This window comes from Pseudophryne corroboree, chromosome 3, assembly GCF_028390025.1.
Source record: "Pseudophryne corroboree isolate aPseCor3 chromosome 3, aPseCor3.hap2, whole genome shotgun sequence".
Classification (NCBI taxonomy): domain Eukaryota; kingdom Metazoa; phylum Chordata; class Amphibia; order Anura; family Myobatrachidae; genus Pseudophryne; species Pseudophryne corroboree.
The window spans coordinates 746,697,833-746,711,232 of record NC_086446.1 but is presented as its reverse complement, the minus strand read 5'-3'; positions in this window follow the sequence as shown (position 1 = coordinate 746,711,232).

Sequence of the window (13,400 nt, the reverse complement as noted above, 5' to 3'; positions counted from 1 at the left end):
AGGAGAGATCCTGGGTTTTTGTCTGAAGATGTTCATGCTCCAAGACTGGTACAGAAATACTTCTCCAAAAATCCTGATAAGGTTCAAAGGTGTTCGGAGACCACCCGTAGAAGAGGGGGTACTGTCACGAACCGGTCTCTCACCTTTGCGGGTTCTGGGGTTCATCCGTTGCCAGTGCGGTTGCTCGCGGTGCTGTGCGCCCGTGTGGGGACGCGGCGTGATCAGTGGCACAGGTAATGCAGAGTCTGGGAACTGGGAGTGCGGGGACCAAATGGCCTAAGGCACTGCGGTGTGTCTGCTCTATAGGAGGTGGCCATGTTGGAGACCAAATAGGTAATACAGAGCACTTGTGAAAACACCTGTGGGCAGGTGTAAGCCAATCCCGTGCTTGTGCTGCCTTTAAGTAGGCTGGGATTATGTTACTCTGGGCCAGTGCTTTGTTGTATCAACGCTGTGCTCTAGCTCTGAGCTCTCTCCGTGCATTCCTGTGTGATTCCCGTGGTCCAGATATCGCCTCCATTCCCAGAGGCCCGTCTGCAGCCTTCACTGCTAAAGATCCACCGGCTCCCCGCTGTGCTGTCAGTTAATCACGCACCTACTGGTAACAATTGGATTCCCAGAGTCTTGCATGTGGAAACCCTGTCTGCCTGCTTTCAACCATACAGAGTTTGGAGGATTCCACTAACTTCAGCTGTTCATTTGTTCTGCTCTGCATTTAACCCGTTCATCACTTATATCATCTGCTACAGTCTCACAGTGATCTCCGGAACTCGCAAGTAACCCAATTTAGTACTTTTACTTTCTATGTTGCCATTACAAGGATAATTCTTCACAGTCTCTCAGTTACCTCTCAAAACTTCATTGCAAATCCTCACAGTTATTTCTTCATGTCTGCATTACCCAGTTAAACACATTCTACAGTTCAGCATCAAAGCTTGTTTATATTTGGACAATTCAACATTTATTCTCCAGCCTGTTTTAAACGCAATTCCATGAACATTTCTTTTATTTTTTCTTTAAGATATATCCTGCATATTATTTCTATTATGCATGCAATACGTCAGTATATTATGGTGATTAATAACTTGCCATTTACCACTTTACTGAATTGTTATTTTCAATAAATATATGAAACGGAACTTTCTTCGTCCTCCCTGCTTTCTTCATACCCCAGCACCTACACCTGTGGTTGGTTCCGGGTTAACGGATTCACAAAAACACCCGGACCTGACAGCTGACCAGTGACCACCAGTATACGTTCTCTGCCTGAAAAACGCTCCATATCTGTGCTCAGTGTGCTGCATATATCTGTGCTCACACTACTTTATTGTGGGGACTGGGGACCACCAGTATATTATATAGGAGGAGTATAGTGCAGAGTTTTGCTGACCAGTGACCACCAGTATTATACGTTGATCTATTACTGGCATATAATTCCACACATTAAAAAATGGAGAACAAAAATGTGGAGGGTAAAATAGGGAAAGATCAAGATCCACTTCCAACTCGTGCTGAAGCTGCTGCCACTAGTCATGGCCGAGACGATGAAATGCCATCAACGTCGTCTGCCAAGGCCGATGCACAATGTCATAGTAGAGAGCATATAAAATCCAAAAAAATAAAGCTCAGTAAAATGACCCAAAAATCTAAATCAAAAACGTCTGAGGAGAAGCGTAAACTTGCCAATGTGCCATTTACGACACGGAGTGGCAAGGAACAGCTGAGGCCCTGGCCTATGTTCAAGGCTAGTGGTTCAGCTTCACCTGAGAATCGAAGCACTCATCCTCCTGCTAGAAAACTTAAAAGAGTTAAGATGGCAAAATCACAGCAAAGAAGTGTACGTTCTTCTAAATCACAAATCCCCAAGGAGAGTACAATTGTGTCGGTTGCGATGCCTGCACCTCTTTTTTCTTTCATTTTTCTTTGCATCATGTGCTATTTGGGGACTTTTTTTTAAGTGCCATCCTGTCTGACACTGCAGTGCCACTCCTAGATGGGCCAGGTGTTTGTGTCGGCCACTTGTGTCACTTAGCTTAGTCACACAGCTACATCATTGCGCCTCTTTTTTTCTTTGCATCATGTGCTGTTTGGGGACTATTTTTTTAATCTGCCGTCCTGTCTGACACTGCAGTGCCACTCCTAGATGGGCCAGGTGTTTGTGTCGGCCACTTGGGTCGCTTAGCTTAGTCACACAGCTACCTCATTGCGCCTCTTTTTTTCTTTGCATCATGTGCTGCTTGGGGACTATTTTTTTTAATCTGCCATCCTGTCTGACACTGCAGTGCCACTCCTAGATGGGCCAGGTGTTTGAGTCGGCCACTTGGGTCGCTTATCTTAGTCACACAGCTACCTCATTGCGCCTCTTTTTTTCTTTGCATCATGTGCTGTTTGGGGACTATTTTTTTAATCTGCCATCCTGTCTGACACTGCAGTGCCACTCCTAGATGGGCCAGGTGTTTGTGTCGGCCACTTGGGTCGCTTAGCTTAGTCACACAGCTACCTCATTGCGCCTCTTTTTTTCTTTGCATCATGTGCTGTTTGGGGACAATTTTTTTAATCTGCCATCCTGTCTGACACTGCAGTGCCACTCCTAGATGGGCCAGGTGTTTGTGTCGGCCACTTGGGTCGCTTAGCTTAGTCATCCAGCGACCTTGGTGCAAATTTTAGGACTAAAAATAATATTGTGAGGTGTGAGGTGTTCAGAATAGACTGGAAATGAGTGGAAATTATGGTTATTGAGGTTAATAATACTGTGGGATCAAAATGACCCCCAAATTCTATGATTTAAGCTGTTTTTGAGGGTTTTTTGTAAAAAACACCCGAATCCAAAACACACCCGAATCCGACAAAAAATTTTCAGGGAGGTTTTGCCAAAACGCGTCCGAATCCAAAACACGGCCGCGGAACCGAATCCAAAACCAAAACACAAAACCCGAAAAATGTCCGGTGCACATCACTAGTTCAAATCCAAAGGTCTGGTACAGTTTGGTACACAGTGTCACTGTCCTGACTTATTTCATCCATGTACTAAGTGTTTCCTTGTGCCTTACCTCCTGTTTTGCAATGTTTCAGGATTCCTTCAGCTTTGCTATAGATTTCAGCATTCAAGCTCTTTTACCTTCTGTGTAAGACTGTGTCACTGCTGCAGCACTTTCCCAGACTGATTGTACACCTCCACTTTGCAGCAGTGATCTCGGACCAGCTGGTAACTACTTACAGTATATTGTCCCATTTGGAGTTGTTGCCGGACGCTAACATCTTGGCTTCTTGTCACATGTCTGCAAAGCACCAATGGGGTACAGCAAGAAGCAGCACTAGTTGGAAACAGCTATGACTTCACAGACCAACTGATCACCCAGGGATCCAATCGGCAATCATACAATAGCTTTTCCTGGCCAATCACTGGGGATCCCAAGGTACAAGAACCCTGCAAAGGCACTTCTTGTTGTCAGTGCTTTGTTGCCCATAACCTGCTAAGGCTTCTGTAGTGGTTTCCTGTTCCAGGTTTTTGCCAAAGGACTATAGAGCAATATCATCTGGCACTCATTGACTTTGCACCTGTAGCAGTGTCCCAGCTTTCCAGCAATCCAGGCCTGTTTTACAGTCTGGTTTCAAGTCCTGTAGCCATGTCACGGCTATCCTGTAAACCAGTTCAGTTGTCAAGTACTGCAGCCGAATTCTGGCTACCCTTCATACCAGTCCTGTTCCACAGTCCATTTCTCAAGTTTGCTGCCTTCCTGTACAAGCATGCCTCAGATTCTACTGTCTTCCCACCTGCTGTTGTGGAGAATGACACCGAATGCCCAGAACCCGTAGCCCTTGACCATCCTCCGAAATAAGAGGCCTGAATTATAAAAGTGTGTTTGGACATCGCAGCATGTATGTCTGAGCCTGACAATCAAAGCCTATTGCTGACACAAAAATCAGTCTTGTATATTTGTTTGTCTAAAGCAGGGCTGGCCAAACCGGTCTTCAAGATATACCAACAGTTTATGTTTTCCAGGCCTCCTGGAGATCTGTAGAATTGTCAGTTAGGAATGAATGCAGCACATCTTAATTAGAAATGACTAAACCTATGCACCAGCCAGGTGGTCTGGAAAATGTGAACTGTTGGTAGATTTCGAGGACTAGTTCGGCCAGCCCTGGTCTAAGGGATCATGGCACTACAGGGACTGTTTACTAAGCCTCAAATGGAGATAAAGTGGACTGAGATAAAGTCCCAAACAACCAGCACCTAACTTCACTATCTAAAGAACAGTTTGCAATAATTCAGTAATACAATTTAAAGGCATTTAGAAATTGTGAACCCTTAAGTCACGTTGATGTAGTGTTCAGTGAAGTTTGACACAAGCTCCACATAACCTTTGCGCCATAGCTGTTACATGACACCGCTTGAGTGTGCCAATGTGATAACTTTATCTGAAAATATTTCTTTGTTCATGCTCTCTGGTAATTGTACATCATTTGCCATTTTTCATCCAACAATTAAAATATGATTATCGCAGAAATATGTTGGCTCAACTATATTCAAACGCAAAACTTTCTTTTTATCTGTTCTCTCAAAGTGAAATGTGTTTTGTCAAGCTTTTTTTTTTTATTAACTAAAAGCATTTTATTTCTTGAGATTCTCTCTTCTGAATCTTGTAAATTATAAGCAGTGCTTCTCCATTTATGATATATGTGTCTCCTGGGACGTCAAAAATGATATAGATTTGAGTTCTTTCTGCATATGTAACATCACAGGAATCTCACACTGATTTTAAGCATTACAAAGTACTGTAATCATGTTTTTATAAGAATATGGGTATATATTATACATTAGCTTTGCAGCATTGTTGCTATTAATATTACCATAATCATCATCATTGTTATAATTGCATACCTCCCAACATTGCCCGCTCCATGAGGGACAAAATGCTCTGTTTCTGGAGTTTTCTCTTAAATTATGATTGTCTGCACCTGTGTAGAACAGGTTAATGGATAAGAAAGGTGCTTCAGCACAGGTGATGGCAATAGTAAATTAAGAGGCAAGTCCAGGAGCAGAGCGTTAGGGCTGTAACACACACTCCGGTTTTTCCCGGATGGCAAAAAGCCGGACAAACTTTGTCCGGCTTTTTGCCATCCGGGAGAAACCGGCAGAGTCTGTCACACAGGACGGCTTTGAGCCGTGTGTGATGCTGTGCGCATGCGCAGCATCAGACACGGCTTGGGAAAAAAACGTTGTGTGTGAAAGCTCCCCTTCACACACACGGTTTACTGGCTGCAAAGACGGCCAGGCACCCGCCCGGCAGCCGGACCTTCCAGTGGTGAGACCCGGCTGCAACCCGGCAGCCGGGCCGGGACCGTGCCGTGTGTAAGGACACATTGCGCTGCATGTGTCTTTACATCACGGCAGCGGTTTAAAGCCGGCCGGGTGTTTGCCGGGCGGCGCCAGCCGCCTCGTGTGTTTTGGCCCTTCTGTCCCTCCTGGAGAGGGTCATGTTGGGAGGTATGTAATTGTATTAATGGTTGATATACATGGTTACTCCCTTTTAATATTAAATATATATTCACCTTAACTTATGATTTAAAAGACACAACAACAGGAGTTGGCGTCAAATTAGATACAATTTTATTTGATATATTATCAAACTAACGAGGCTATTCATGAAACAGTGAAAAGTGTGGAGAAGTGAGCCAGTGGAGAAATTAACCATGGCAACCAATCAGCTGCTCTGTATAATTTTACAGAACGCAAATTCTAAATGTTACTTCAATGCTGATTGGTCGCCATGGGCAACTTCTCCACTGGCTCACCTTTTCACACTTTTCACTGCTTCATGAATAGACCCCTTAGTATGTGGTGGACAACAAGAATGGACAGCACTGGGTCTATTCATGAAGCAGTGAAAAGTGTGGAGAAGTGAGCCAGTGGAGAAGTTGCCCATGTCAACCAATCAGCAATGAAGTAACATTTATAATTTGCATTCTGTAAAATTATACAGAGCAGCTGATTGGTTGCCATGGGCAACTTCTCCACTGGCTCACTTCTCCACTCTTATCACTGCTTCATGAATAGACCCCTGAACATGAAACATTCATGCTTACAAAGCTCAATCGTTCATGTACATCTGTCCCATAATAGACACACCCGGTGGTACCAAATGCCCTAACGGGACTTAGGGGGAGAGTTATTGAAGGCTGGAGAGGAATAAACTGAGGAGAGATAAATTACAAACCTCTGAGTTTCTAAATGTCATGCGAGAGACTAACAATAGCTGACAAACAGTTTTGGAAATCAAATAACAACACCTACACTAAGGGGGATATGTACTAAGCAGTGATAAAAGTGGAGAAGTGAGCCAGTGGAGAAGTTGCCCATGGCAACCAATCAGCATTGACGTAACATTTATAATTTGCATACTATAAACATATACAGAGCAGCTGATTGGTTGCCATGGGCAACTTCTCCACTGGCTCACTTCTCCACTTTTATCACTGCTTAGTACATGTCCCCCTAAATGAGGTGGGCTGCCATGACACCTCATCAACCAATTAACATATATAAGGGTAAAACACTAGGGGCATATGTACTAAGCCTTGGAGAGTGGTAAAGGGGACAGAGATAAAGTACCATCCAATCAGATCCTAACTGCCATGTTACAGGTTGTGTTGGAAAAAAATGTCAGTTAGGAGCTGATTGGTTGTATCTCTCTCCACTTTATCTCTCTTCAAAACATAGTACATCTGCTCCTAAACATCTTAAAAAGGCCACACAGTAACAACCCCGTGGTTTAATTATGCTCTGACCTCTTCAGCCCAGGGGCATTTTAAGAGAGGAGGAGGCCACTACGCAGCCTCCTCCACCTGGGCCTTCTCCTCTCTAGCTGGTAGTGCTATATATTCTGAGCACTAGGGGCTCAGACTCTAATACGCATTTGCAGATCTCCACAAAAAATGATGCGGTGGCCATTTTCCAGGCGATTTCTCTACTGCGCATGTGCACAACGCTGGGAAAATTATCAATGTGCCATTTTCCCAGCAATGATTTGTGCTCTTTCTGCCACTGACCGGTGTTAATTTCAGAAGAAACGCGGTACCCAAGTCTGCAGCGACGGAGGAGATCTGGACACCTGTGGTCATCAGTAAATGTACCCCTTCCAGGGGCGACTCCAAGGTGGGGCTATAGCTTAGTACAAAATTCAAATAGGGGAGACACATCAACTGCCAGTCAGTCAGTTTGAAATGGCAGTTGGTGTGGCTCCCCTATTTGAAGTTTTAACTGACCTGCAGCCCCACCTCTAGAGCCACCCCTGATCCCTACTGTGTTTCAAAAATAATAATGGTTACCAGAGCCGGATTATAGGTGGTGGTGGGGGGGGCATTCATCCAGGGGCCCCCACATTCTGGCAAACACTGCCTCAGTCCGACCCCCCTGCATGCTTCCTGGCCGCCTCTGAGTCCCAGCAGCGCAAGAAGGATCTTGAGACGGAGACAGCTTTGTCTCTGTCTCCATAGTGAGCTGTGCCCCTCTCGTGGACATAATGCCGAGATTTGCGGGGCCTAACGCCGTGAAGTGCTCGACCCCATCAGTGACCTGATGCTGCTGAGCCTAACAGGTAATGTTTCTTCTGTTGTATTCCTCACTCCCTCTCTCTCTCTCCATCCTCTCTCTCCTTGACACCCTCTTTCTCTCCCTATTGCTTCCCTCTGTCACTTCCTGACACTTTCTCTCTCCCTCTCTCTCTTGTTTCCCCCTATCGTTCTGTCTCTCCCTCCCTGACATCTTGTCTCTCTCTGTCTCTTGCTCTCCCTCCCTGACACCCTCTTTCCCTTGCTCCTCTCTATCTGTCTCTCTCTCACTCCCGGACACCCCCTCTCTCCTGCTCGCCCCCGCCCCCTCCCTCTCTCTCTCTCTCTCTCTCGCTTTCCCTGACACTTTCTCTCTCTCTCTGGGCGGGATGTACTAAAGCAAAAATGCGGTAAAACCCCCGAAAACGGGGGTTTTACCGCATTTTCATATTTACTAATACCCTACCGCCGCGTTTTCGGCGTCCAGGGTATCGCCATCTCTGGATGGCGATACCCTATAGAAGCCTATGGGTTTCTTTTCGCCGACCGCCGCAACCCGCCGACACCGTCGACACCGCCGCAGACGCCGACCCCCCTCCCCCCCAGCTTACCTTCCTCCATGATGCCCCGGACCCGGGGCGGGATGTACTAAAGCAAAAATGCGGTAAAACCCCGAAAGCGGGGGTTTTACTGCATTTTCATATTTACTAACACTATACCGCCGCGTTTTCGGCGTCCAGGGTATCGCCATCTCTGGATGGCGATACCCTATAGAAGCCTATGGGCTTCTTTTCGCCGACCGCCGCAACCCGCCGACACCGTCGACACCACCGCAGACGCCTCCCCCCCTCCCCCCCAGCTTACCTTCCTCCATGATGCCCCACCCCGGAAGGTAATCTCCTCCTCCCCCTAGCAACACAGCCGGACGTCCTTCCGGCTGCAGGGGGGAGGAGGAGGCGCCGGGGGCAGCCTGCTGCTGCTACCCGGCATCAAGGCAGTGTGGGGACCCCATGGAGGTGACGGAGACCCCCCGCAGACCACCTAACAGGTATCGCGGGGGGCCTCCGTCACCGCATCGCGATGTTGATCGCATATGTTAGTACATACGCGATCAACATCGCTGCGGTAACCGGCGAGGTGCGGCGATGTATGTTAATACATTCCGCCCTCTTTCTCTTGTTCCTCTCTCTCTCTGTCTCTCCTGTCTCTTTCTCCCTGACACTTTCTTTCGTTGCTCCTCTCTATCCCCTGTCTTTCTCTCCCTGACTCTTTCTCTCTGTGCCTCTCTCTCTTGCTCCTCCCTCTCTATCTCTGTCTTTCTCCCCCTCACTGACACCCTCTTTCGCTATTTCTCTTTCTCATTCCCCTCTGTCTCTCTCCCCCTCTCTCTCTTTGTGAAGGGGCAAAGTAGTGACAGCGTGACAGCAGAGCAGTGCAGAGTCAAGTTTATTGGTGGGAACCCCACACATTTGTTGTCTGGGGCCCTTACTAGCCTTAATCAGGCCCTGATGGTTACTGAGGCTATATGAAAAGCACAATATTTCTGAGGATGCAGATTGTAATTCCTGACTCTATAGTACAGGCTGCAACTTTGGTCTCAGGAGCTGTTGCAGCCATGACCAGTGTCACAGCCGGTGATACAAATTGCGCTGTCTAGGGCCATACTCAGTAATTGTGCTGCATACTTTGACAAATTCGATGAATGATATAGCTCCAGTGGCGCACCCAGGGGGGGTTTCCGAGTACCCAGAAACCCCCCCTCCACTAAAAAAAAAAAAAAAAAAATTTTTTTTTTTTTTTTAGCTGCATGAGTATTATTAATGACTGTCTAGCGTCCTCTGCAGCCTGCTGTCTTCCTGGTGGCACTTGCAAGTGCAATAAAAGTTTACTTTATTTTAATTATAGTACATATATATACATGTGCCTACATATATACACATGTATATACATACATACATACATATAAACACACACACACACACACACACACACACACACACACACATATGATATATATATATACATGTGTATATATATGTGTACTGTATGTGTGTGTGTATATATATATATATATATATATGTATGCATGTTTAATATGCTATGTATATGTGTATATGGGTTCACTACGATCTCCCGGCGGCCGGCCTCCCGGCGACCAGCATACCGGCCAGCCGCCGGCTTATCAACAGTGTGGCGAGCGCAAATGAGCCCCTTGCGGGCTCGCTGCGCTCGCCACACTATGCGCACCACACTATTCTATTCTCCCTCCAGGGGGGTCGTGGACCCCCACGAGGGAGAATAAGTGTCGGTATGCCGGCGGTCAGGCTCCCGGCACCGGTATGCTGGTCGCCGGGAGCCCGACCGCCGGCATACTGAAGACCACCCGTGTATATGTATGTGTGTGTGTATGTATATATATATATATATATATATATATATGTATATATATATATATATATATATGTAGATATATATATATATATATATATATATATATATATATACACACACACACACACACACACACAGACACACTAGTTTTACGGACCCAGCATATACTGGGTCACCTCAGTCCCCACCCCCGTGATTGGCTCCGCCCAGTTCTGGAAACCCCCCCATGCAAATCCTGCGTTTGCCAGTGAGCTCTCAGTGGGAGATGTTTCATATATATCGCAATTACAGTATATGAAGATCATCTTGTCTTCTTGCGATGAATCATTGCGTGCTGCTGTGATTATCTGTCACTCATGCAGTTATATAGAAGTCTCAGTGTTTCATTTACCCCTCTGTATTGTCTCACTATATTGTATTGTTTGCAGGGTTCTATATAATTTTCCCTGTATTGTGGGAGTCATTCAGATCTGATCGTAGATGTGCTAAATTTAGAACTTCTACGATCAGTTACTCAGACATGTGGGGGGACGCCCAGCAAAGGGCTATTCCACCCCGCATGTCTGGCCCTACCCCCCTTCCTCGCACGGGTGTGAAAGTATCACACGTCGGCGATGCCTTTGCACCCGCCGAGTAGCTCCCTGCCTGTGCGGCCCAGATCACAGCGGCTGCATGTGGTGTCACGCAGCCGCCGTGGCCCACCCCCGCAACGGTCCAGACACGCCTGCGTTGTCCGGACCGCACACCACCATTGGCGCGATCCCCTCCCGCCATGCCTCCGCCTCTGCTTTCGCATCTCACTGGGCTTCACAGGGTGCGCACATGCAGTGCACCCATGAGCGCACTCCACAAAGGGCTTCAGACTGCGATCGCTGCAGCCCCGTGTTATGAACATTATATTTTTTAAGTGTATTATGAAATCCTATTCATTTTTTTTCTCAAGAGTAATTACTTTAGTAGTTTGTATCACCATGTGAGTATTGCTGATGAAGACATAGGCAGGCTGACTGATATCACATACCTTCATCGTTAGCTCATCCCTCTCTATCTCTGCGGCAGGCGTAACTAGAGCCTCGATCACTGCAAATATCTGTCTGGAGAATTCAGCACTAAGAGCTTGTGGTTTGGACTCCGTGTTGGAATTGCGTACAAGAAAGGTACACAATGTTTTCAATGTTTCTAAGCTTAACAGACAGATGAAAACATGTTTGTGGTCTACCACAGCTTAAAGTGGTGTTTTCCACGCTGCTTGGCATTTGTACAGTCCCAAACGCTGATGGTTGTTGGTAATATATGGAACAGGATGAAAAAATATATTGCCGGAAAATAAATGTATCTCTAAGGATGTGCTCTATTACAAAGTATGGAGACTGGCGGCCGTAGAGCTGCTTCTTGTTCCTACAGTAAATGTTTCTGGGTGTTCGGCTTACAGAGCTGCCAGCTGGATGTTCAGAGATTTCAAAGCAATTGACTATTTTGGGTTATAAAGTTTTACGGGAGTTTTATTTGATTTTCACAAAGATTACTCTTTTATCATTATGATAATCAGTGGCAAATGCAAGATTTCTAGAGGGGGGTTTCCAAATGCAGTCCACAGTCTCCCGCTCTGCGGAACAGTATAGCACGTACGGTAGTCTGGAGGAGCGCCAGAAGTACCTAGTAACATACTTGCCTACTCTTCCGGAAGCTGCGAGAGGCTCACGTTTTTTGGGGTAGCCCCCCCCCCCCCCCTGCACCCTGGCAGAGTAGGCAGGTGTCCCGCATCCTGCTCGCATCCTAGTGATGCGGGCAGGATGGAGAGATACTCTCCTGAGTTCACGGGTCCGTGGAGTGGGGAAGGGGTTAAAATGACGCTAATCGTGTCATTTTAGCCCCACCCCCTTCCCGCGGACCCACGAATTGTGGCGTTTTCTGGATGTGGGGGTGGGGCTTTATGATGTCACAGCCCGGTCCCGCCCCCTGAAGTCTCCCCGGAGAGGAGACATTCAAAGTAGTTAAGTATGCCTAGTAACGACCCTGGACATTAATGTAAACATTGGTCTATTTATACATTGGATACTGTATGGAATACAGTATTAATATTTAATACTATAGATGGTCTACAGTATAGGCTATATCAAATATTTATATAATATAAATAAGATAAATGGTCAGGAAAAGATAAAACATACAATAATAAATTAATTCATTCATTATAAAATAACAAACATAATAGAATCAGTACTGCACTTTCTAAGCACACATTCTGGTATATTTTGTCGACATTAAAGTTGCCGACAGTCAAAATGTTTGCAGCATAATGTCGAGTGCCGAATGCCAACATGGGAGTAATGTTACCTAAAGCTTTTATGATTGCATCGACATTAGAACTTTAAACATTATAGTAACATAATATAGTAACATAGTAACTAAGGTTGAAAAAAGACAATTGTCCATCGAGTTCAACCTATTTGTGATCTCCTATGCAGCTTTATTTTAGGACTAGTTATTTTTATGTTAGGACTAGTTATATTAACTATAATGCGTGCCTACGCACCATATCCCTGAATATCTTTATCCAATAGGAATTTACCTAACCCATTCTTAAAGGTGTTGACTGAGGTGGTAATTCTGAGTTGATCGCAGCAGGAACTTTGGCCCTCATTCCGAGTTGTTCGCTCGTTATTTTTTTTCGCTACGGAGCGATTAGTCGCAAACTGCGCATGCGCAATGTTCGCAGTGCACCTGCGCCAAGTAAATTAGCACAAAAGTTTGGTATTTTACTCACGGCCTAACGAGGATTTTTCATCGTTCTGCTGATCGTAGTGTGATTGACAGGAAGTGGGTGTTTCTGGGTGGAAACTGGCCGTTTTCTGGGAGTGTGCGAAAAAACGCTGGCGTTTCTGTGAAAAACGCGGGAGTGTCTGAAGAAACGGGGGAGTGTCTGGGCGAACACTGGGTGTGTTTGTGACGTCAAACCAGGAACGAAACTGACTGAACTGATCGCAGTGTAGGAGTAAGTCTGGAGCTACTCAGAAACTGCTAAGAATTTTCTATTCGCAATTCTGCTAATCTTTCGTTCGCAATTCTACTATGCTAAGATATACTCCCAGTAGGCGGCGGCTTAGTGTGTGCAATGCTAAAAGCAGCTAGCGAGCGAACAACTCGGAATGAGGGCCTTTGTTAGCAGTTGGGCAAAACCATGTGCACTGCAGGGGAGGCAGATATAACATATGCAGAGATAGATAGATTTGGGTGTGGTGAGTTCAATCTGCAATCTAAATTGCAGTGTAAAAATAAAGCAGCCAGTATTTACCCTGCGCAGAAACAAAATAACCCACCCAAATCTAACTCTCTCTGCAAATGTTATATCTGCCCCCCCCCCCCCCCCCCCCCCCTGCAGTGCACATGGTTTTGCCCAACTGCTAAAAAAAATTCCTGCTGCGATCAACTTGGAATTACCCCCTGAGTCCGCAGTT